Consider the following 23,558-nt stretch of genomic DNA (forward strand, 5'->3'; position numbering starts at 1 on the left):
AGCCTTCCTCCCACTCAGCAATAATATCCCACTGTAGGATTCACATTCCTGTGATGTCAATGTCAGTTGAACTAGCCTCTGCACCCTTGTGTGATGTCAGGGAGATGTGTTTAAATCTTTATTTGCAGTGTGTGATGTAAGTGTTTCTAACCCTCCTTCCTCAAGGAACACCATTAAATGAGGGCAATTATTCAGAATTGATAATCTAGCAGCATTTGTGTCTCCTCAGTGGAAATGACAGAAGAAAAGACATGCACAGGAGGAGGAGATCCCTAAGCATGCCCACATCTCAGTCACAGCAGTGTTTGCATCATTAGATGGCAGAGAAGGCTTCAAGTCTTTGTGCGCATTGCTCTTGTTCCTAAGTAGGCTTTCAGTTCCAGAGTGAACTCACTCACAGGGCCTCACAGACTAAAGTAAAGATCATGGCCTGGCGATTCATGAAGCAAATGTGAACGCGGGACTCATTTTTGCTACAAGTGGGTGGACCTCCCCTATGTTGAAAGAAAATGGCATTTTGGGCCAGGGGATGTGGCCATATTCCCTCACTTTACTCTTCCTGGAACATGTCAGCGAGTAATGTATCATAGCATGTCTCCCACATCTTCCTTCCTTCATGGCGTGATCATGCTCATACTGACCCTCAACAGCCTCCTCAGGTTCTTGGGTCACTGGATCTTCATCCTCTGATGAGCTCTCATCCTCCTCCAGGGCATCCTCTGGCAGGGGATCACCTCTTTGCATAGCCAGGTTACGAAAGGCACAACAGACTGTGATGATGCGGGAAACCCTGTCAGGAGTGTAAGTGGCATGCAGCAGTCCACTCTCACTTCGCTCACGACTTTGAGGTAAGTGAGACATCCGGACCCTACCTGCAACCGCGCTGCTCCAGGACCTCAGCAATGGCAGTGTTGGTACACACTGGTGGGGGTTTATGTTTGGGCTGCTCAAGGTCGGTGCTGCAGGTGTTGAGCTGAAGGGGATATGGTGGGGGGGTTGGGGGAGGCAGAGAAGACTAAAGACATGTGCGAAGGGGATATGGTGGTGTTTGTCGGTTGGGGGGGGTTACACAATGACAGGCAGAGAGAAGTTTGGGGGTGAGGAAGCTGGAACCAGATGTGGAACTCTGGGACGTAGAGATAGAAGGGGGGTGGTGGCATTCGGATTGCATGAATGCTAGGGAATGCACATGGACTCTGGAGTAGGAAAGTGTAGGGGTTAGTGTGGCATGTGAGGTAAGGTTTGCACATGAGTGGTGTCGGGGGGAGACTTGCACAACATGGACAGGTTGCACACAGTCTCATTGAGGGGAAATGGTCTTGTGGCCAGTCCTGAAGGAACCAGAGAGCTAAAGATAGAGTGAAAGACAGTCATAGTCCCTGGACTGGGGCAATGAGGCCTGGTTGAAAGATTAAAGGCAGTCCTGGGGCTCTGTGGATCATTTATTCGTGATGTGAAGATGAAAATGAATGTTATCTTTTTTAATATTTTGGGGAATATGGTGGTATTTTGGAATGAAGGCTGTGTGTGTGCCTGTGATTAATAAAACTGGGGGGAAGGTTAGTAATGACAGCTTGTCTGTTGGAACTGAGAGATGAAAGACGAAGGAGCTAGATGCATGCATTTGTAACACAAGACTATGGTGAAGTTAAATGTGCAAGTAAATAGGTTGGGTTTTAAAATTTGCATTATGTAATAGGGGTTTGACTTTTCAGCTATTAAGTTTCAAAAAGAGTTTAAGGGACTTTTACAACTCACAAAGTTTTCATAAGTAAGCGAGGGAAGGTTATTAAATTTTATTTGACTTGAAAGTGGAGGCAATAGGAAGACATGAAAGATTTTTATATTTTGGAAAAGTTGAGTTCAAAGAGGTGCTGAGGACAATGGAGTCTAAGATGGAAGGGGAAAAAAAAGATATCTAAGGGAGATGTTTGAGGTGGCTGTGTGGAGGAGATGGCCAGATGTGATGAGCAAAGTTGTGAATTTGAAACAGCCATCCAGTTCCAAGCCGGAAAAGTCTTTGTTTTCAGAAAACAGTCTGGTTTTGAACTTTCTTTGGATTTCTGCAGCAGAGTGGAGGAGAGTGAGAAGTCATTGGTATACCTTTTACTCAAGTGACAACAGCTTTGCCTTCGGTAATTTCACTGGATTTTTATGGTTAAAAATCTATAAAGGAGCTGTAGTCAAGTAGTTTATTTCTGTGTTCTGACCAAGTGGGTTTTTTTCAGGGGCAAATGTTTTGTAAAACTGTTTTAACTGTATAATTTTAAGCTTGTCCACTTTTTTTCTTGTTAATAAATCTTTTAATTTTAAAATGCAAAAAGTGTTACTGGAAGTCAATGCTTCTGTAGTTTTCCCTCATTTTCAAAATATAAAGAAAAGTTATGATCAGTGAGACAAGTTTCCCACGGGGATTTAGCTTGCTCAGCAATCAACATTGGCTGCGGCTGTAACATGGATGAGAGATTAAAGGCAGTCCTGGAGCTCTGTGGACCATTTATTTGGAGGGTGAAATTAAGGCAGGCCACGCTACAGGGTTATGCATGGCACATGAGATCATCTCCCTGCTCCAGGGAGGGGCAAGGCCTGTGTGCTCAATGGGGATCAGGCACAGCTTGATGTGCAGGGCATGGTCATTGTCTCTCACTGTGGGGCGATGGGCTTCTCTGGCTCAGTGCTGGACTGCAGATGGGACTGTCATGCTCAGTGGAGGCATCTGCAACCTGTAAATGGGGAAAACATAATAAAGAGGGTGGTACTTGAAGCTCTGCTGGGGGGGTAGGTTGTGGGGTTGGGGGGAGGGGGTTCAGTCACCTCAGCATGTCACCATGCACACAGCCTCAAGATGGGGAGAGGTGGGGTCTGCATGGAGACATCAGCAGTGATGGGTTCGGGGTGGGAGGGTTGGAATGTCCATCACAATGACACTGATAGCCACACGGCTCCATGAGGAGCAAGGTGCAGGCAAGGGGACCCGAGCACATTTCTCCTGTCCCTGCATGGCATGCCAGTGATCTGAAAGACCTTTACAATGGCTCACATTGAGAGCAAGGTGAGTATTTGGCCTTGGACCTCCAACCCTCAGCTTTCACCAGGCCCTAATCTTTGAGAAGGTCAGCAGCCAAAGATGCAGTTAGCCACTCTGGGAAGTGAAAGACAGCACACCAGCACAAACCCTGCATCAACTAAGTCTAGATGCAATCGCGGCCTCCTGAGTGAGATACTTCTTGGGCCCACAGAAATGAGCACATGGCTGCAGGTCTTGTGCATTGGCACTAACAATGAAAATAGCTGTGTGAAGATGAGTCACCGTCACTGGTGACCCTTCAAGGCAATTGAGCACACACAATTCCATGGTGTTTTGTAAGGAATAAAAATTCATGACGCAATTTGCAGTCACTTTCAATGAAGAGTTTGACACATTTCCCTGATATTACACATCGGGTAAGTAACTTAAATGAGTCAGCTAGACATCACATGAATGCAAGGCTCACAAAAGGAGGCGATCACATTGTGGGAGCTTAGGTCACCCCAATAATAAGAGGGCAGATAGATGCATATGAATGACACATTCAAATGATGAGACCATTATCAGGAACAACAAATATATTTACAAAGGTGCAAGATATAAACAGTGAGTGAACACCTGTGAGCCAAAAGTGATATCACTGTTTTTTAATCTTTCTAACCCTACCATTACATCTTGGTGCATTCTTGACATCCGCTGCAGATGCGGAGGCAGCCTTGCTGAATGCTATGCCTTGTTGACTTTGATGAATTTGGCGGGTATCCTCTGGAGGACCAAGGCCTGGGAGGTCCCGTCCTACTTTAGGTATCTTACTGTGAGGTAGGTGCACCCTTCTTGGCCTGTGCAGCTGGAGGTGAGGGGGTCACAGGAAGAGGGTTTTGGAATCGGCTAGACATGCTCGGAGCCACCTGACTGGATGGCCCTGGGGTATCCAGCTGTTGGTGGTCCTCACTTTGGATGCCCGAAGGCCCTGCATGATTCCTTGAGGAGAAAGGGCAACTGGAGTGAATTCGAGGAGCCCTGCCCCCTCTCACCAATGGATCCCACCAATGCCTCTAGCGATGGAGTGCAGGTCTGAGCACAAATCTGGCAGAATCTGCTGGACTAAGGTCTCCTAGGTGGCCGCCATCCTTAGCATAGAGGTCTTGAGCCGCTCGCATGTCAGAGCCACGACATTAGACAGAAGGAGGACGGACTCTTCTATCCTTCGCTCTAATCTGTTGATAGACATGCTTACTTTAAAACTAGGGTAAGGTCAATTTAATACCTTAGCATAAATTTCACATTTTTATTTGCGAATGTCTTGGAATTATTTTCACAAATTCAAGGGCTGGCTTATTGATTGGCACCATGGATGGAATTTTTCATGCCAGAGACTAAGTGCTGATGTTCCATTGCCTGTCTTTGCATCTCCAACATGTTTGTAATGGTCATTTCCAGAGGCTCATCATCTGATTGAGACTTAGCAGGTGCCTGTTCTCCGGCAGTCCTCCCAAGTGCCGGAGACCTGGGCTGTCACTATCTCCAACTGGTGCAGAAACCTGTCAGTGAGGTGATCCCCAGAACGTGACCCTGAGTCTAACTTAGATGTGTGACCCACCAGAGTCTGTGTCTCTGCGCTGGTGGAGGATACAGGTGAACGCATGGGTCATCTTCAAATGGATCCTTGTCATCCTCCTCTGAGGTGTTCTGGGGCTGGGGCTTGTGCTGCCTGTGCTGGTCTGTCTGGACCTGCTGCTGCCTGTAAGAGAGAGAAGATAAATTTAGTTCATGAACAGATTGAATACAATATTGCATGTCACTCATTGAAAGTCAGGATTTGATCAGCTCATGGAGAGCTCATCAGTACTGGCTTGCTGGGAGAGGCTGATCTTGCCTTCACCACAGGAATGATCTCTGTCCTCCCCTGCCATTTTGGCATCCTCCTCGAATTTGGAGAGCTCCTGGATGTCAGCTGTCCCTCCTCCTGTCTGGGATCTTTCCCTCTTCTTGTGGGCAAGCTTGGCCCGCATGAAGACAAATGGATGGGATGTGATGAGAAGGGATGGAGAAGAGGCTTGGAAGCATGCATGTCTACTGTGTGTGCTGAGCCCTCCTGAATAAGGGCTGAAGATGCCGTTTGTGCAGGGTGATGCATGAGATGCTGGTGAATAGGTTTTCAATGCTGATGTCACCCCCTCTAATATTGTGTAAGATCCCTGAGCTGTGTGGCACTTTGAGTTCATAGTGCCATGATGAGTGTGTGAGTTTGGAGTGAGCTGAAGTTTGATTTACCCTGGCAGAGTGGATGAGATCATTCATCCTCTTCCTGCAGTGGATGGCATTTCTCTGGTGGTTGCCCACAGAGCTGACCACCTTCGCAACTGCCTCCCAGGACAGCGAGGTGAGGTTGGTGGACCTCCTGGGGAAAAAGAACCACCTGGTGCCGGTGTACACCTCTAATAAAAGCCTCCAGGGAGCCGTGAATAAACCTTGGTGTATTCTTTTTGTTCCTTGGCCCATCTCCGGAGCTTCCGACCACACTGCTGGGCAGCTGTGTGGCGTGGGTGGCGTTTAAATATGGCGCCAGGAACTTCAACCCCATGAGGTGACAGCGGGCAGATGAATCAGCACCCACACCACCACGTGAGCAAATCACCTATGCATAATTAATGAGGCTTCAAGCACAGGATCGTGTGTGAGAACACAACCCCGCGATCAGCAGGAAACTTGCCACTAATCCTGCCCACCACAGCACGTAGTCTCTGGCATGAAAAATTCCGTCCATGGTGCCAGTCAATAAGCCTGCCCTTGAATTTGTGAAAATAATTCCAGGACATTCGCAAATAAAAATGTGAAATTTATGCTAAGGTGTTAAATTGACCTTCCCCTAGTTTTAAAGTAAGCATGAGCAGGGCTCTGTCAGCTGCATATTGTAAATCCCAAAAGACCAAAACTTGATGTTAGAGCTCAGCATTAGCAGAAGTAGCATCTCCACGGCAACTAAGAGTATGCAGCTGTCATGACGTGCTACGACACCATAATGGCAGCTAATGCTTGTGCACTTTTAAGCAAATAAGTTTGCAGTTTTCTTACAAAGCCTGCCTTAGTATGAATGCAATAGATAAGTGGTTTCTAGAGGAAGTATTTGTTGGCTCATCCTTTTCTTAGAAGTTCATCTGCCAGTGGGCATGTGCAGATCTTGTCACTGATTGAATAGCTTAGTTCTGACCAAAGCCTGGCTGACAAGGTTGCTTATGGTCATAAGAATTTGAGGAACATGCTAAGACCATTAAATCAGCAAACTTGCCTATCCTTCGCCATATTCCTCAATACAGGGTCTTGAAAAGGAAAGATTTGCAGGGCTATGGGGAAGGAGTAGGGGAGTGGGAATAATTGGATAGATCTTTCAGAGCTGGCACAGGCAAAAAGGGTTGCCTCTCGTGCTGTAAGATTGAGAGTCTAATCAAAAACTAACAAGTAGGTGGAGTCGCTATCTGATAAACAGTTGGAATATTTAAATTAGTTTAAGAAGGGATAATCAGCTTAAATTCCTGTTTCAGATTGTTGGAAATGTGCATGTGAGAGAATTTGGCATAGTTGTGGGTCACATAGTAGAAAAGTCCACGAGAATCCCTCTGTGAAAGGTCATTTGTAAATGGTGGCCATGGAATGGGGTAGGTATCAGAGTGTCACTAGCCCCATGCAACCAAACTCCAGCTATTGGGGGTAAGGCCTACAGAAGAGCATCTAATTGTCTTTTGAACCCATTAATATCATCCACATATATAACCTTCCCAATAATTTATTGTACAATTGTATTCTCATATATGGGTGATGAAGTTCTGCCTGATTTCTGTGCTCACTCCCTGATGTTTTAATCTACGAATGACCCCGAGATTTCGGGCTCGTCACAATGGTAATCAATTTACGAGGATTAGCTTTGTTTATCCACTTTGTAATCTTGTAAACCTGATCAAAACATCTACCAGTTATTTCCTTTCCAAAGAGTCAACTTCCCTGACCATCCCCATATCAAGACATGAAACTTGAGCAAGCACCTGAATGCCAGCTGCTCTTTGGGTTAGTGCATTTAACCGCATTTAATTTAGAACTATAATTGACTTGCACTTGTGTAGTGACTTTCACAACCTCAGGAGATTCCAAAGTGCTTTAAAGCCAATGAAGTACTTCTTTTTGGCATGTAATGCAGGGAAACACAGCAACTAATTTTTGCACAGCAAGGACCCAGAAAGAGCAATGTGGTAATAACATATAATAACAATAATAGTTTTATGGATTGGTTGAGGGATAAATATTAGAAGCTTGCAGTATCAAAGAGTTAAGGCCATGTATCTATTGTGCCTATGCTGGCTCTCTGGTGCACTTGTCCAGTACAAGTCCCATTAGGTCTGTATGACCCTGTGCTTCAGTCTATCTGCTCTCTCCTCTGCTGTATTACTCGTGGTGCTTCTATCAACTGTCCACATAAAGACATTCTCCTATTCTTTATTCTCACCCTCTTAAGGACAATTTTCCATTCATGACTCCTCCAAACCATTCAGTGAAACAGAAGAAATGGTCTTTTTTCTAACACCTGTGTCACAAACTTTCCAAATTTTAAAAACTTCTATTAAATCTCACCTTAGTGTTGTGTGTTTCGGTAGAATTAGAGTGGAATTTAATGCCCTCCCCTATGGTGAGTTTGGTGGTGGAGGCATTTAATTCGGCAGGAGGATAGCGGGTGGGGACCCCACCACCTTCCCACCTCCACCCTGATTAAGTTCATGGCAGAAAGTTCCATGGACGACCTTGCCGCCCCGCCGCCAATTGAGGCCTCAACCTGCCACTGCTGGTATTAACCCAGCAACAGGTGGAGGCTCACCATGCAGGAAACACAACAAGCAAATCCATGCGGGGTTGTTTGCGTGCTTCCAGGAGGGGGTTCCTCATTTAGCACACACAGATGCTGATCGAGGGGCTCAACATTGGGAAGTGGGGGCATGGGGTGGGGGGCTCCATTGGGGTCCTTGATCCTTGGGTAGGCCTCCCAAAGTCTAGGCAAATGCCTGATTGTCACTTGATGCAGTGGGCCTTCCCCAATTGAGTCAACACAGGGCTCCATTTGGCTCATCAGCCAGCGGGCAAGACTCCTGTTGTCTCCATTAAGTCCAGCCCTTGATTTCTCTTTATAGCCATTGTTCCCCATCCCTGGTATCATCCTGGTGAATTTGCTTTGTTCGCTCTCTGTGGCTTGAACTTCATTTTCAAAACTGCACACACAACTCTGTGAACTAAACATTGCCTTGTACAAACTCTTACTCATATCCTCATGGAGACACTCTTCCTACTGGCTCATATCCTCATGGAGACACACTTCCTATTGGTCTTCTATGACATTACATATAACTGACTTACAACCTTACATTTGAACTAGATAATGCTACATGCTCTTTTTCCAAGAAACATGCTAAGGAATATTCCTTTTTGCAAAGCTAGGCATTCACCCAATCTCTTTGGAATGTGGATAATCTAAAAAGTACTTATTTCCATATAGAGGCTATCAGAGGCTATCAGGATGCTGCAAAGCACTTAAAACCCAATGAAGTACTTTTGAAATATAGTCTTTTTTTATTCACTTATGGGATGTGGATGTTGCTGGCAAGGCCAGCATTTACTGCCCATCCCTAATTGTCCTAAAGAAGGTGGTGGAGAGCCACCATCTTGAACCACACCAGTCCATGTGGTGCAAGTACTCCCACAGTAATGTTAGGGAGGATGTTCCAGGATTTTGACCCAGTGACAATGAAGAAACGGTGATATATTTCCAAGTCAGGATGATGTATGGCTTGGAGGAGAATTTGCAGGTCATGGTGTTCCCATGTTCTTTCTGTCCCTCTAGGCAGTAGATGTCATGAATTGTAGTATAGGAATGAGGCAACCAATTTGAACACAGCAAGCTCCCTCAGGCAGCCATGAGCTAATTACAAGATAATTTTTCTTGCTGATGTTGGTCAAGGCACCCCCTTGCTCTTCAAAGTAGTGCGATGGGAACGTTTCCATCCATCTCAGAGGGCAGGTGGGGCTTCAGTTGCATGTCTCGTCCAAAAGACTACATCTTCGACAATGTAGCACTCCATCAGTGTTTTGGGATGTCATGAGATCATGAACGGTTCTATATAAATGCAAGTGACTTTTTTCGCAAACATTATCTGTGGTGACTTACCTTTTTTTAACCTTGGGATATGCAACTAAAGAGAATCTGACTCAGAGCCGGTTTTGGAAATTATTAGGGACTTATTTCCAGGACTAATTGATGTCCTTATACATTTCCCCTCTTTCTCTTTGGTTACCTGTCTCTTAGCCTTACTTTACATAATGGACAACATCATTGAGCAATTTTTAGCTGAGTGAAGAGAGCAAGAGTGGTTACATACAGCACAGATTAGACTGAGGAGATTAATTCAAGGAAAACAGGAAGGAACATTGGGGATTGTGGCATTGTGGTATTGTCACTGGACTAGTAATCCAGAGGCCCAGGCTAATGCTCTGGGGTATGGGTTCAAATCCCACCACAGCAGCTGGTGGAATTTAAATTCAATTTTTAAAAAAATCTGGAGTTGAAAGCTAGTCCCGTGAAACCTTTGTTGATTGTCGTAAAAACCCACCTGGTTGACTAATGTCATTTAGGGAAGGAAATCTGCCATCCCACTTGGTCTGGCTATATATGACTCCAGACTCCCAGCAATGTGGTTGACTCTTAACTGCCAAGCAAGTCATTCAGTTCGAGAGCAATTAGGGATGGGCAACAAATGGTGGCCTGCATCCCATGAAAGACTAAATTAAAAAATAAATTAGCTTCTGTTAGGCTAAACCCTGCAAGAGAAACTTAGAATAGATTCCAATGTTTTATTCCATATGACATATAGTAAACCAAATTGAGACAGGTAAGGCAGCAGAGATGTTATCACTGAGTTTGCGCATTTTCCATGTTACAGAGAGATTGATAAAGACAAGTGAATTCTATTTTAATACTGAACAAAGATAATAAAGCCTGATATTGTTAAATTAGCTTTAAATTAGATCTAAATATCATGCAGCAAGTTTCAGAACGAATGAGACAGAGACAAATGGAGAAGGGGAGAGGATTTGAGAGCCAATGACAACGCAGATGGATTCTCAGAGAGGTTGTCGGATGCAATGTGAGTCGGATGCACCTGTGACAGCAGCAGGCAGTAGAGTAATAACAGGGAACTGCTGTAGGCCTCTCAGGCTGAATCATCAGATTGATATAGAATTGTCTGAACAAATTAAAGGGGCTTCTACAAAAGAGGGGATAGTGATATCAATTGAGGGTAAAATGGTGATTTTTAAAAGCTGAAGTAACAAAATGGCACTTCATCTCACATCTCATAGTTTGTAAGGAGGAATTGAATCAGAGGCCCACCCATCTCTGCTGGTGAGCAGCACAGCTGAGACAGCTCGTAATTTAGGAACCTTTAAGTACTGGTGATGGCCGTATCATTGAATTTGATGGGATAGCAACAGCAATTAATGGGACACGTACACCCTGATTTCAATTTTACAGCAATTTAGCCAATTTTATGGTCATGAGAGCACAACAAAGAAAAGGAAAAGGGGAAAGTCTTGTATTTACATAGCACCTTTCACGTCAAAGCGTTTTACGGCCAATGAAGTATTTTTGAAGTATAATCGCTGTTGTCAAGTAGGAGTCAAGTAGGAAGAAGGTTTCATTGGAAGGTATATGCAAGAAGTCCTGCTGCATATGCCTAAAGATCTGTGGGTCGAGAATCAACCTGTTCAGTCACCCTAAGACCCACTCAGGCCCGAGTCAATGTCATTCTTGAATCAAGGGATTGCTGATGTTGATATGCAAGAAGCCCTAAAAAAATGAAATGCATTTGAGGATAAATTGAATCACAGAATTTTTACAGTGCAGAAGGAGGCCATTTGACCCATTGAGTCTGCACTGGCTGTCTGAAAGAGCATTCTACCTAGTCCCACTCCCCTACCTTTTCCCTGTAACCTTGCACATTACTTCTTTTCAGATAGCAATCCAATTCGCTTTTGAATACCTCGATCGAACCTGCCTCCACCACCCTCTCAGGAGGTTCGTTACAGACTCCAACCACCTTCTGGATGAAAAAATTTTCCTCACATCACTATTACTCCCTTTGCCAATTATATTGAATCTGTGCCCTCTAGTTCTTGATGCTGTCTTGTGTGGGAACAGCTTCTCACTATTTACCCTGTCCGTACTCCTCAGGATCTTGAATATCTCCATGAAGTCTCCTCTCAGCCTTCTGTTCTCCAAGGAAAACGGTCCCAATCTCTTCAACCTATCAGCTACAGTTCTTTATCCTTGGAATCATTCTTGGGAACCTCCTCTGTACTCTGTCCAATGCCTTCACATCCTTCCTCAAGTATGGCACCTAGAACTGGACACAGTGCTCCAGATGAGGCCGAACTAGTGTCTTATACAAATTCAACATGGCTTCCTTACACTTGTACTCAATGCCCCTATTAATAATGCCTTAGATACTATATGCTTTATTGACTTCATTGGAACACATATTAAAAAAATAAACATTTACCGTCCTTATCCTAACTTGCAGATCATTTGTCCAGCAGTAATTCTCTATTTAACACAAGAACATCACTTCAAAGGTTGCCTACCGCCACCTTCTCCTCCCACCACCCCCTCACTCCAACCTCCCTGACCACACCAAATCTCATTCACCAATCCCCCTTTGTTCACTGACCTACAATGGCTCCTTGAATTTAAAATTCTCATTCCTTTTCCTTATTGCCCTTCCAATATCTTTGTAAGCTCCTTCAACCCCACAATCTTTGAGAACACTGCATTCCTTCAATTCTGGCCTCTTGTGATTTATTTTGCTGCCACATTGGTGGCCGGACCCTCAGGTATCTGGGTCCTAAGCTCTGGAATTGCTTCCCTAAACCACTTTTACTCTCTTCCTTTAAGCTTTAAGATACTCTGACCTCTTTGACCAAGCCTGGTCACCTCTCCTAACATCTCCTTATGTGGGGTCAAGTCCAATTAAAGCTCCTGTGAAGCACCTTGGGATATTTTACTGTGTTAAAGGCACTACATAAATGCAAGTTCTTGTTGTTATATCATGTAGAGATTCCGCAAAGGGGATTTGAAGATGTAAAGTAAATGAAGTCTTTGTAGAAGGATATTGGGACAAAATGTGAAATGGAAAAATGAAGAAGCAGATTGCAGCATTCATTAGGGAAAGTTAGATTCATTGGGTGTATTCAGGGCAGGGAAAGCACCGAAGAAAAAGTGTGGCTTGTAAGAGGTGAGAGAAAGGTCTAGAGACAGAACAGCAGCTGTGTGTCAAGCCTTTGAAGTAAGCACTCATCAGTATTCACAGCAGATGAGTAGTGTACTGGTGTTGCCAAGTCTGTAAACAAGTTGTCAGGGGATACCTTGAGGTAAGTAACAGAGAAAAGCTTCTCAAAGAACGTGGAAATCAGAGCCACTGATAGTTCACACAGCATCAGATCCAAATGGAACAAATCCTATAAAATGAGAGCGTCAAAAGGACGACTCTACCTCAAACCTTGACCTTTTTTTAACTAGTAGTGAACGCTGAGCAAGGGCATCTCGTGGGAATCGTTACTACCAAAGATAAGGTCACTTGTCCGGCAGCAGTTCTCGAATATTTAACATGAGAAAATCACATCAAAGGCTGACTGCCTTCACCCTTTCACTGCCCTCCACAGTTTAAAGCATGACTGCGATGCAACAGAAAGAAAGCCTTCTGATAGTTAAATAAACAGCCTTTAGTGAGAATTCTCACCCAAACAGAACTTCAAAGCGGATCCCATCTTCAAAATAGTCAGTGGAGCCTAGGAGGCAGTGGGAAGATAGAAAAGATCTTTTTCGTTTTTTTAAAGGTATAGAATAAGATATGATGCCAATGATTTCTCAAAGCATTGCACGTGGGTGATCATAATCAAGGTAGTCTTCAGTTGAAGTGAGGTTTTAGAGGAGAGGAGAATTGAACTAGGCAATAGATGTAATTTAGTCCCCATGTTAAAAATATACAGTGTGTCCTTATTTTTATGTTTCACTTTTAAATTCCTATTGCCCACATTTTAATGGAAACTGACTTACAGATGAGATATTTCATTGTGGTCCCTTAAATCAGGTGAATGTAAAACAACACTGCAGCACTATTCAAAGAAGAGCAGGGCAGTTCTCCCTGATGCTCCACCTGACATTTATTTATGAACCAGCACCACAAAAAAACTTTCACGATAAAAAGATTTCATTGGTTGCTCATCTCATTGCCGTTCGTGGGACATCACCGTCCACATGCTTGGCTGCAGTGTTTGCCCACAAAACAGCAGTGACTACACTTCAAAAATAATTCCTTGACTGCAAAGCTGTTTGAGACATACTCTACATTTAAAAGGCACTATACAAGTGCAGCTCCTTCCTGGCTTTCACTCTCCATCTGAACTTGACGCACTGTAATTTCATCCTCCCACCGTTAGTGTGGCTGTAGTTTCAACACTGCTGGGAGAGGTAATTATTATTGACAAGTTAGCAGAAAGTGTGTGCGGGACACCAGTTTATTAGTATATTATAGATAAAAAGAACAAACTGAAATGAAAGACTTACATGCAATATGTAGTGTCTTTTACCACTTCAGGATATTCCAAAGTACTTTACAGTCAATGAAGTACTTTTAAAGTATAGATAGTCTTTTAATGAGAGGAACACGGCAACCAATTTGCACACAGCAAGCTCCCACAAACAGTGATGTGCTAATGACCATATAATATGTTATTAAGCGTTGGTTAAAAGATAAATATTGGTCGTCATTAGGGAGAATTCTCCTGATCATCTTTGAAATAGGACTGTGGGATTTTTTACATTGCAAGACAGTTTAAAAGACAGTTGTTGAAAGACAGCACCACCGACAGTGCAGCACACCCTCACTGTAGTGTCAGTCCAGATAATGTGTTCAAATTCCAGGAGAGGGACTGGACCCCACAACCTTCTGATTCAAAGGAGGGTTCCCAACTGTCCCTTTTTGAATGGGAATCTTCAAGGATGAGCAATTGGTCTCCTGAGTGCTGCTGCTGCTGATTTGGAAGAAAGAGCCCTTGAATGTATTGTTTGCACCTACACTTTACTCTGGCTGCCATAGCTTGCAACCAAACTGCATTGACTGAGGTGTACAAGTCTCACCATTATTCCAAACACACTGCTTCATTGCCAGTCGTGAAAATGATGGCATTGCGACCAACGAGAATCACCTGGAAATTCCCTGAGTCCGACTGGCGAAGAGAGGGAGAGAGACAAATTAGGGAGAGAGAAAGAAAGAAGCAAAAAACTTGGGAGAGAAAGATGGAGACAAACACACATAGGGCTGGAATGATAATTTTACTGGACAAGTAATCCAGAGGCACGGCCAAATGCTCCAGAGACATGGGGATAAATCCCACCATGGCAGCTGGGGAGATCTAAATTCATTCAATGAATAAATTTGGAATAAAATGTTGGCCTCATTAATAGTAATCATGAAGCTATCGGATTGTCGCAAAAACCCATCTAGTTCACTATTGTCCTTTAGGGAGGAAATCTGCCATTCTTTTCCAGTCTGACCGACATGTGACTCCAGACCTACAGCATTGAGGTTGACTCTTCAATGCCCTCTGAAATGGCCCAGCAAGCCATCCAGTTCAAGGGCAATTAGGGATGGGCAACAAATACTGGCATTCAAAGAATAAGAGGGGAAAAAAAGCACAAACTTGAGAGTGAACAGCACAAACTGGGGAGGGAAAAGAGGAAAACAAACTGGGAAGGGAAAGTCTATGTCGGCCTGTGATGTGTGCTATTGGAGTCAGGCAGCTCTGATATTTTCCCTGAGTCTCACCTTCCTGAAGCTGGGCTTCCACAATGGGAGTCAGTGAATTATATTTGGTTTGGTTTTGGTTTTATCTGTTATTTTTATAACTTGTGTAATGTAAAGAGAAAATTGGATGAAAACTTTAGTTAGAAGTTAGAATGGTGTTTTTGTGAAACAGCAGATTCACTTGGTGTTTCTTATTCAATTCAGTCAATACTATAAAAACATCACCGCAGCTTTTATTTAAAATCCTTCTATTCTTTTGTATTCTTTCTTTTAATGTTGGATATCTCAACTAAAAAAACAAAAAGTCAAATGTTGTATTCACAACTAATGTAAACGCAGTAACATTTGCGAATTGTAGGGAAATGTGACATGATCAAATGTCATGTGATTGAGCATGTAAGTAACTGAGTGCTGCAGGGATCCATGCTTGGGCCTCAGCTTTTCAGAGACTATGTCAGTGATTTAGATGAGGGGATCGATGTAATATAGCCAAGTTTGCTGACGATACGAAGCTAGGTGGGAAAGCAAGGAGGACATAAAGAGGGTGCAAAGGGATAATATGCAACAGTTACATGGTTGGACAGGAAGCTGGCAGGTATATAGGTAACAGAAGCTCAAGACCGGACATGTGCCAGATTTGGGGATTGTACTGATTTTGGGTCCTAAGCCTAGGATGAACTATAATACATAAAATAAAGAATAAATTGATTTTATTAAAATTGCACCATTTAGCTGGTTTACGGGTCCTTCCGGGTTTTTGAATGCTAGATTAGGGGTCCGGTAGCTCTGGTATAGAGTCATAGAGGTCAGGAAAAGAGGCACCGAGAAAGGCCCTTACATCCCCTCTAAACCTCCTGCTCCTTACCTTAAATCTATACCCCCTGGTTATTGATATCTCCACCAAGGGGAAAAGTTCCTTCCTGTCTACCCTATCTATGCCCCTCTTAATTTTATACACCTCAACCATGTCCCCCCTCAATTTCCTCTGCTCCAGAGAAAATAACCCCAGTCTCTCCTCATAACTAAAACTCTCCAGCTTAGGCAACATCCCAGTAAATCTCCTCTGCACTCTGATGCAATCACATCCTTCCTATAATGCGAATTCCAGAACTGTACACAATACTCTAGCTGTGGCCTAACGAGTGTTTTATACAGTTCCAGCATAACCTCCCTGTCCTAATGTTCTATAACTTGGTTAATAAAGGCAAGTAAGTCATATGCCTTCTTAACCACCTTATCTACCTGTCGCGCTACATAAAGGGACCATAATGTGGGCAAGCATGAAACTGTCCACTTCAGTATGAAGAATGGAAAAGCAGAATCTTTTTTCGAGATGTGAGAGATGAATAAATATTGGATTCAAAGGGATTTGGGTGCTCTTGTATATGAATCACAGTAATTGGCAAGTACAGCAAGCAATTAGGAAGGCAAATGGATTGTTTATTGCACAAGGGTTACTTTATAAAAGTAGGGAAATCTGCAGGAAATATGTAGGGCTTTGCATTAGTGAGATATTACCTGGCAGAAGGTGTACAATTTTGGTCTCCTCACCTAAGGAAGGATACATTTGCCTTGAAGGAACTGCAATGAAGATTTTCTGGATTGATTTCAAGGATGAGAGGACTGTCCGATGAAGAGAGATTGAGTAAAATGGGTCTGTATTCTCTAAAGTTTAAAAGAATGAGAGGTGATCCATTGAAATATTTACAATTCGCAGGGGGCTTGAAAGGGTACATGCGGAGAAGTGTTCCCCTGGCTGGAAAGCCTAAACTCGGGGTCACTGCCTCATGATAAGGATTCAGTCATTTAGGACCGATACAACGTCTTCACTGAGAAGGTTGAGGATCTTTGGAAATTTCTATACAAAGGTTGTGGATGGTAAGCAATTCTATATATCCAAGATGGAGAACAATAGATTTTTGGGCACTAAGGGACACAGGGGATATGGGAATACGGCAGGAAAGTAAAGCTGATGTAAAATATCAGTAGTGATCTTACTGGGTGACGGACTAATTTCAGCAGTGATCTTACTGATTGACGGACGAAGTTAAACAGTGATCTTACTGAGTGACGGAGTAAGTTAAACAATTATCTTACTGAGAGACGGACTAATTTCAGCAGTGATCTCACTGAATGATGGATTAATTTCAGCAGTGATCTTACTGAGTGACTGATTAATTTCTGCAGTGATATTACTGAGTGAGGGACAAATTTCAGCAGTAATCTTACTGAGCGATGGACTAATTTCAGCAGCGATCTTCCTGAGCGATGGACGAATTTCAGTAGTGATCTTACTGAGCGATGGACTAATTTTAGCAGTGATCTTACTGAGCGATGGATGAATTTCAGCAGTGATCTTACTGAGCGATGGACTAATTTCAGCAGTGATCTTCCTGAGCGATGGATGAATTTCAGCAGTGATCTTACTGAGCGATGGACTAATTTTAGCAGTGATCTTACTGAGCGATGGACGAATTTCAGCAGTGATCTTACTGAGCAATGGACTAATTTTAACAGTGATCTTACTGAGTGACAGTCTAATTTTAGCAGAGATCTTACTGAGTGACTGACTAATTTTAGCAGTGATCTTACCGAGTGACTGACTAATTTCAGCAGTGATCTTACCGAGTGACGGACTAATTTCAGCAGTGATCTTACCGAGTGACTGACTAATTTTAGCAGTGATCTTACCGAGTGAGGGACTAATTTTAGGAGTGATCTAACCGAGAGACGGACTAATTTTAGCAGTGTTCTTTCCGAGTGACGGACTAAATTCAACAGTGATCTTACTGAGTGACGGACTAATTTCAGCAGCGAATCTACTGAATGACAGACTAATTTCAGCAGTGTCTCTTACTGAGCGATGTACTAATTTCAGCAGCAAATTTACCTAATGACGCATTAATTGAGGCTGTCAATTTAAAGAATGACAGACTAATTTCAGTAATGATCTTGCTGAGTTTAGGGACTAATTTCAGCAGAGATCTTACCGAGTGATGGACTAGTTTCAGCAGTGAATCTACTGAATGATGGACTAATTTCAGCACTGATCTTACTGAGATTAGGGAATCATTTCATCAGTGAATTTACCGAATGACGGACTAATTTCAGCGGTGAAGTTACTGAATGATGGACTAATTTCAGCAGTGATCTTACTGAGTGACGGAATAATTTTAGCAGTGATCTTACTGAGCGATGGACTAATTTCAGCAGCGATCAAACTGTGCGATGGACTCATTTCAGCAGTGATCTTACTGAGTGACGGACTAATTTTAGCAGTGATCGTACTGAGTGACGAACTATTTTCAGCAATGATCTTACTGAGCGATGTACTAATTTCAGCAGCAAATTTACGGAAGGACGGACTAACTTAGGCTGTCAATTTAAAGAATGACCGACTAATTTCAGCAATGATCTTGCTGAGTTTAGGGACGAATTTCAGCAGAGGTCTTACCGAGTGATGGACTAATTTTAGCAGTGATTTTACCGAGTGAATGACTAATTTCAGCAGTGATCTTACTGAGTGATGGACTAATTTCAGCAATGATCTAACTGAGCGATGTACTAATTTCAGCAGCAAATTTACCGAAGGACGAACTAACTTAGGCTGTCAATTTAAATGATGACAGACTAATTTCAGCAATGATCTTGCTGAGTTTAGAGACTAATTTCAGCAGAGATCTTAGCGAGTGATGGACCAGTTTCAGCAGTGAATCTACTGAATGACGGACTAATTTCAGCAGTGATCTTACTGAGTGATGGACTAATTTCAGCGGCGATCTTATCGAGTGATGGACTAATTTTAGCAGTGATTTTACCGAGTGACTGACTAATTTCAGCAGTGATCTTACTGAGTGATGGACTAATTTTAGCAGTGATCTTACTGAGTGACGGACTAATCTCAGCAGTGATCTTACTGAGCGACGGACTAATTTTAGCTGTGATCTTATTGAGTGACGGACTAATTTCAACAGTGATCTTACTGAGTGACGGACAAATTTCAGCAGTGATCTTATTGAGCGACAGACTAATTTTAGCTCTGATCTTATTGACTGACGGACTACTTACAGCAGTGATCTTACTGAGTGATGGACTAATTTCAGCAGTGATCTTACTGAGTGACGGACTAATTTCAGCAATGATCTTGCTGAGTTTAGGGACGAATTTCAGCAGAGGTCTTACCGAGTGATGGACTAATTTTAGCCGTGATTTTACCAAGTGACTGACTAATTTCAGCAGTGATCTTACTGAGTGATGGACTAATTTCAGCAATGATTTAACTGAGCGATGTACTAATTTCAGCAGCAAATTTACCGAAGGACGGACTAACTTAGGCTGTCAATTTAAATAATGACAGACTAATTTCAGCAATGATCTTGCTGAGTTTAGAGACTAATTTCAGCAGAGATCTTACCGAGTGATGGACCAGTTTCAGCAGTGAATCTACTGAATGACGGACTAATTTCAGCAGTGATCTTACTGAGTGATGGACTAATTTCAGCACTGATCTTACTGAGATTAGGGAATCATTTCATCAGTGAATTTACCGAATGACGGACTAATTTCAGCGGTGAATTTACTGAATGATGGACTAATTTCAGCAGTGATCTTACTGAGTGACGGAATAATTTTAGCAGTGATCTTACTGAGCGATGGACTAATTTCAGCAGCGATCAAACTGTGCGATGGACTCATTTTAGCAACAAATTTACCAAAGGACGGACTAACTTAGGCTGTCAATTTAAAGAATGACAGACTAATTTCAACAATGATCTTGCTGAGTTTAGGGACTAATTTCAGCAGAGATCTTACTGAGTGCTGGACCAGTTTCAGCAGTGAATCTACTGAATGACGGACTAATTTCAGCAGTGATCTTACTGAGTGATGGACTAATTTCAGCGGCGATCTTATCGAGTGATGGACTAATTTTAGCAGTGATTTTACCAAGTGACTGACTAATTTCAGCAGTGATCTTACTGAGTGACGGACTAATTTCAGCAGTGATCTTACTGAGTGACGGCCTAATTTCAGCACTGATCTTACTGAGCGATGGACTAATTTCAGCAGTGATCTTTCTGAGTAATGGACTAATTTTAGCATTGATCAAACTGTGCGATGGACTCATTTTAGCAGTGATCCTACTGAGTGACGGACTAATTTCAGCAGTGATCTTACTGAGTGACGGACTAATTTCAGCAGTGATCTTACTGAGCAAAGGACTAATTTCAGCAAAGATCTTACTGAGCGATAGACTAATTGCAGCAGTGATCTTACCAAGTGACTGAAAAATTTCAGCAGTGAATTTACTGAATGACAGACAAATTTCAGCACTGATCTTACCAAGTGTGGGACTAATTACAGCAGTGATCTTACTGAATGAGGGACTAATTTCATCATTGAATCAATCAAATGATGGACTAATTTCAGCAGTGACCTTACCGAGTGACGGACTAATTTCAGCGGTGATCTTACCGAGTGAGGGAGTAATTTCAGCAGTGATCTTACTGAGTGATGGACTAATTTCAGCGGCGATCTTATCGAGTGATGGACTAATTTTAGCAGTGATTTTACCGAGTGACTGACTAATTTCAGCAGTGATCTTACTGAGTGATGGACTAATTTTAGCAGTGATCTTACTGAGTGATGGACTAATCTCAGCAGTGATCTTACTGAGCGACGGACTAATTTTAGCTGTGATCTTATTGAGTGATGGACTAATTTCAACAGTGATCTTACTGAGTGACGGACAAATTTCAGCAGTGATCTTACTGAGCGACAGACTAATTTTAGCTCTGATCTTATTGACTGACGGACTATTTACAGCAGTGATCTTACTGAGTGATGAACTAATTTCAGCAGTGATCTTACTGAGTGACGGACTAATTTTAGCAGTGATCTTACCGAGTGATTGACTAATTTCAGCAGTGTCTCTTACTGAGCGATGTACTAATTTCAGCAGCAAATTTACCGAAGGACGGACTAACTTATGCTGTCAATTTAAAGTATGACAGACTAACTTCAGCACTGATCTTACTGAGATTAGGGAATCATTTCATCAGTGAATTTACCGAATGCCGGGCTAATTTAGCGGTGAATTTACTGAATGATGGACTAATTTCAGCAGTGATCTTACTGAGTGACGGACTAATTTCAGTAGTGATCTTACTGAGTGACGGACTAATTTCAGCAGTGATCTTACTGAGCAAAGGACTAATTTCAGCAAAGATCTTACTGAGCGATAGACTAATTGCAGCAGTGATCTTACCAAGTGACTGAAAAATTTCAGCAGTGAATTTACTGAATGACAGACAAATTTCAGCAGTGATCTTACTGAGCGATGGACTCATTTCATCATTGAATCAATCAAATGATGGACTAATTTCAGCAGTGATCTTACCGAGTGACGGACTAATTTTAGCAGTGATTTTACCGAGTGACTGACTAATTTCAGCAGTGATCTTACTGAGTGATGGACTAATTTCAGCAATGATCTTACTGAGCGATGTACTAATTTCAGCAGCAAATTTACCGAAGGATGGACTAACTTAGGCTGTCAATTTAAATGATGACAGACTAATTTCAGCAATGATCTTGCTGAGTTTAGGGACTAATTTCAGCAGAGATCTTAGCGAGTGATGGACCAGTTTCAGCAGTGAATCTACTGAATAACGGACTAATTTCAGCAGTGATCATACTGAGTGATGGACTAATTTCAGCACTGATCTTACTGAGATTAGGGAATCATTTCATCAGTGAATTTACCGAATGACGGACTAATTTCAGCGGTGAATTTACTGAATGATGGACTAATTTCAGCAGTGATCTTACTGAGTGACGGAATAATTTTAGCATTGATCTTACTGAGCGATGGACTAATTTCAGCAGCGATCAAACCGTGCGATGGACTCATTTTAGCAACAAATTTACCGAAGGACGGACTAACTTAGGCTGTCAAATTAAAGAATGACAGACTAATTTCAGTAATGATCTTGCTGAGTTTAGCGACTAATTTCAGCAGAGATCTTACCGAGTGATGGACCAGTTTCAGCAGTGAATCTACTGAATGACGGACTAATTTCAGCAGTGATCTTACTGAGTGATGGACTAATTTCAGCGGCGATCTTATCGAGTGATGGACTAATTTTAGCAGTGATTTTACCAAGTGACTGACTAATTTCAGCAGTGATCTTACTGAGTGATGGACTAATTTCAGCAGTGATCTTACCGAGTGATGGACTAATTTCAGCACTGATCTTACTGAGTGACGGACTAATTTTAGCAGTGATCTTACTGAGTGACGGACTATTTTCAGCAGTGATATTACTGAGTGACGGACTAATTTCTGCAGTGATCTTACTGAGTGACGGACTAATTTCAGCAGCAAATTTACCGAAGGACGGACTAACTTAGGCTGTCAATTTAAATGATGACAGACTAATTTCAGCAATGATCTTGCTGAGTTTAGGGACTAATTTCAGCAGAGATCTTAGCGAGTGATGGACCAGTTTCAGCAGTGAATCTACTGAATAACGGACTAATTTCAGCAGTGATCATACTGAGTGATGGACTAATTTCAGCACTGATCTTACTGAGATTAGGGAATCATTTCATCAGTGAATTTACCGAATGACGGACTAATTTCAGCGGGGAACTTACTGAATGATGGACTAATTTCAGCAGTGATCTTACTGAGTGACAGACTAATTTTAGCAGTGATCTTACTGAGCGATGGACTAATTTCAGAAGCGATCATTCTGAGCGATGGTCTAATTTCAGCAGTGATCTTTCTGAGTAATGGACTAATTTTAGCATTGATCTTACTGAGCGATGGGCTAATTTCAGCAGTGATCTTACCGTGTGACGGACTAATTTCAGCAGTGATCTTACCAAGTGACTGAAAAATTTCAGCAGTGAATTTACTGAATGACGGACAAATTTCAGCACTGATCTTACCGAGTGTGGGACTAATTACAGCAGTGATCTTACTGAATGAGGGACTAATTTCATCATTGAATCAATCAAATGATGGACTAATTTCAGCAGTGATCTTACCGAGTGACGGACTAATTTCAGCGGTGATCTTACCGAGTGAGGGAATAATTTCAGCAGTGATCTTACTGAGCGATGGACTAATTTCGTCATTGAATCAATCAAATGATGGACTAATTTCAGCAGTGATCTTACCGAGTGATGGACTAATTTCAGCGGCGATCTTATCGAGTGATGGACTAATTTTAGCAGTGATTTTACCGAGTGACTGACTAATTTCAGCAGTGATCTTACTGAGTGATGGACTAATTTCAGCAATGATCTTACTGAGCGATGTACTAATTTCAGCAGCAAATTTACCGAAGGACGGACTAACTTAGGCTGTCAATTTAAATGATGACAGATTAATTTCAGCAATGATCTTGCTGAGTTTAGGGACTAATTTCAGCAGAGATCTTACCGAGTGTTGGACCAGTTTCAGCAGTGAATCTACTGAATAACGGACTAATTTCAGCAGTGATCATACTGAGTGATGGACTAATTTCAGCACTGATCTTACTGAGATTAGGGAATCATTTCATCAGTGAATTTACCGAATGACGGACTAATCTCAGCGGGGAACTTACTGAATGATGGACTAATTT

The 23,558-nt window shown here is 42.5% G+C and overlaps 1 protein-coding gene across 1 annotated transcript in view; it reads left to right on the forward strand.

Annotated features, from left to right (window-relative positions):
* Positions 1 to 23,558, forward strand: part of LOC121276499 (catenin delta-2-like) — a 943,152-nt gene that overhangs the window by 745,600 nt on the left and 173,994 nt on the right. The window lies entirely within an intron of this gene.

The sequence above is a fragment of the Carcharodon carcharias genome, chromosome 3 (genome assembly GCF_017639515.1).
Source record: "Carcharodon carcharias isolate sCarCar2 chromosome 3, sCarCar2.pri, whole genome shotgun sequence".
In the NCBI taxonomy this organism is placed as follows: Eukaryota; Metazoa; Chordata; class Chondrichthyes; order Lamniformes; family Lamnidae; genus Carcharodon; species Carcharodon carcharias.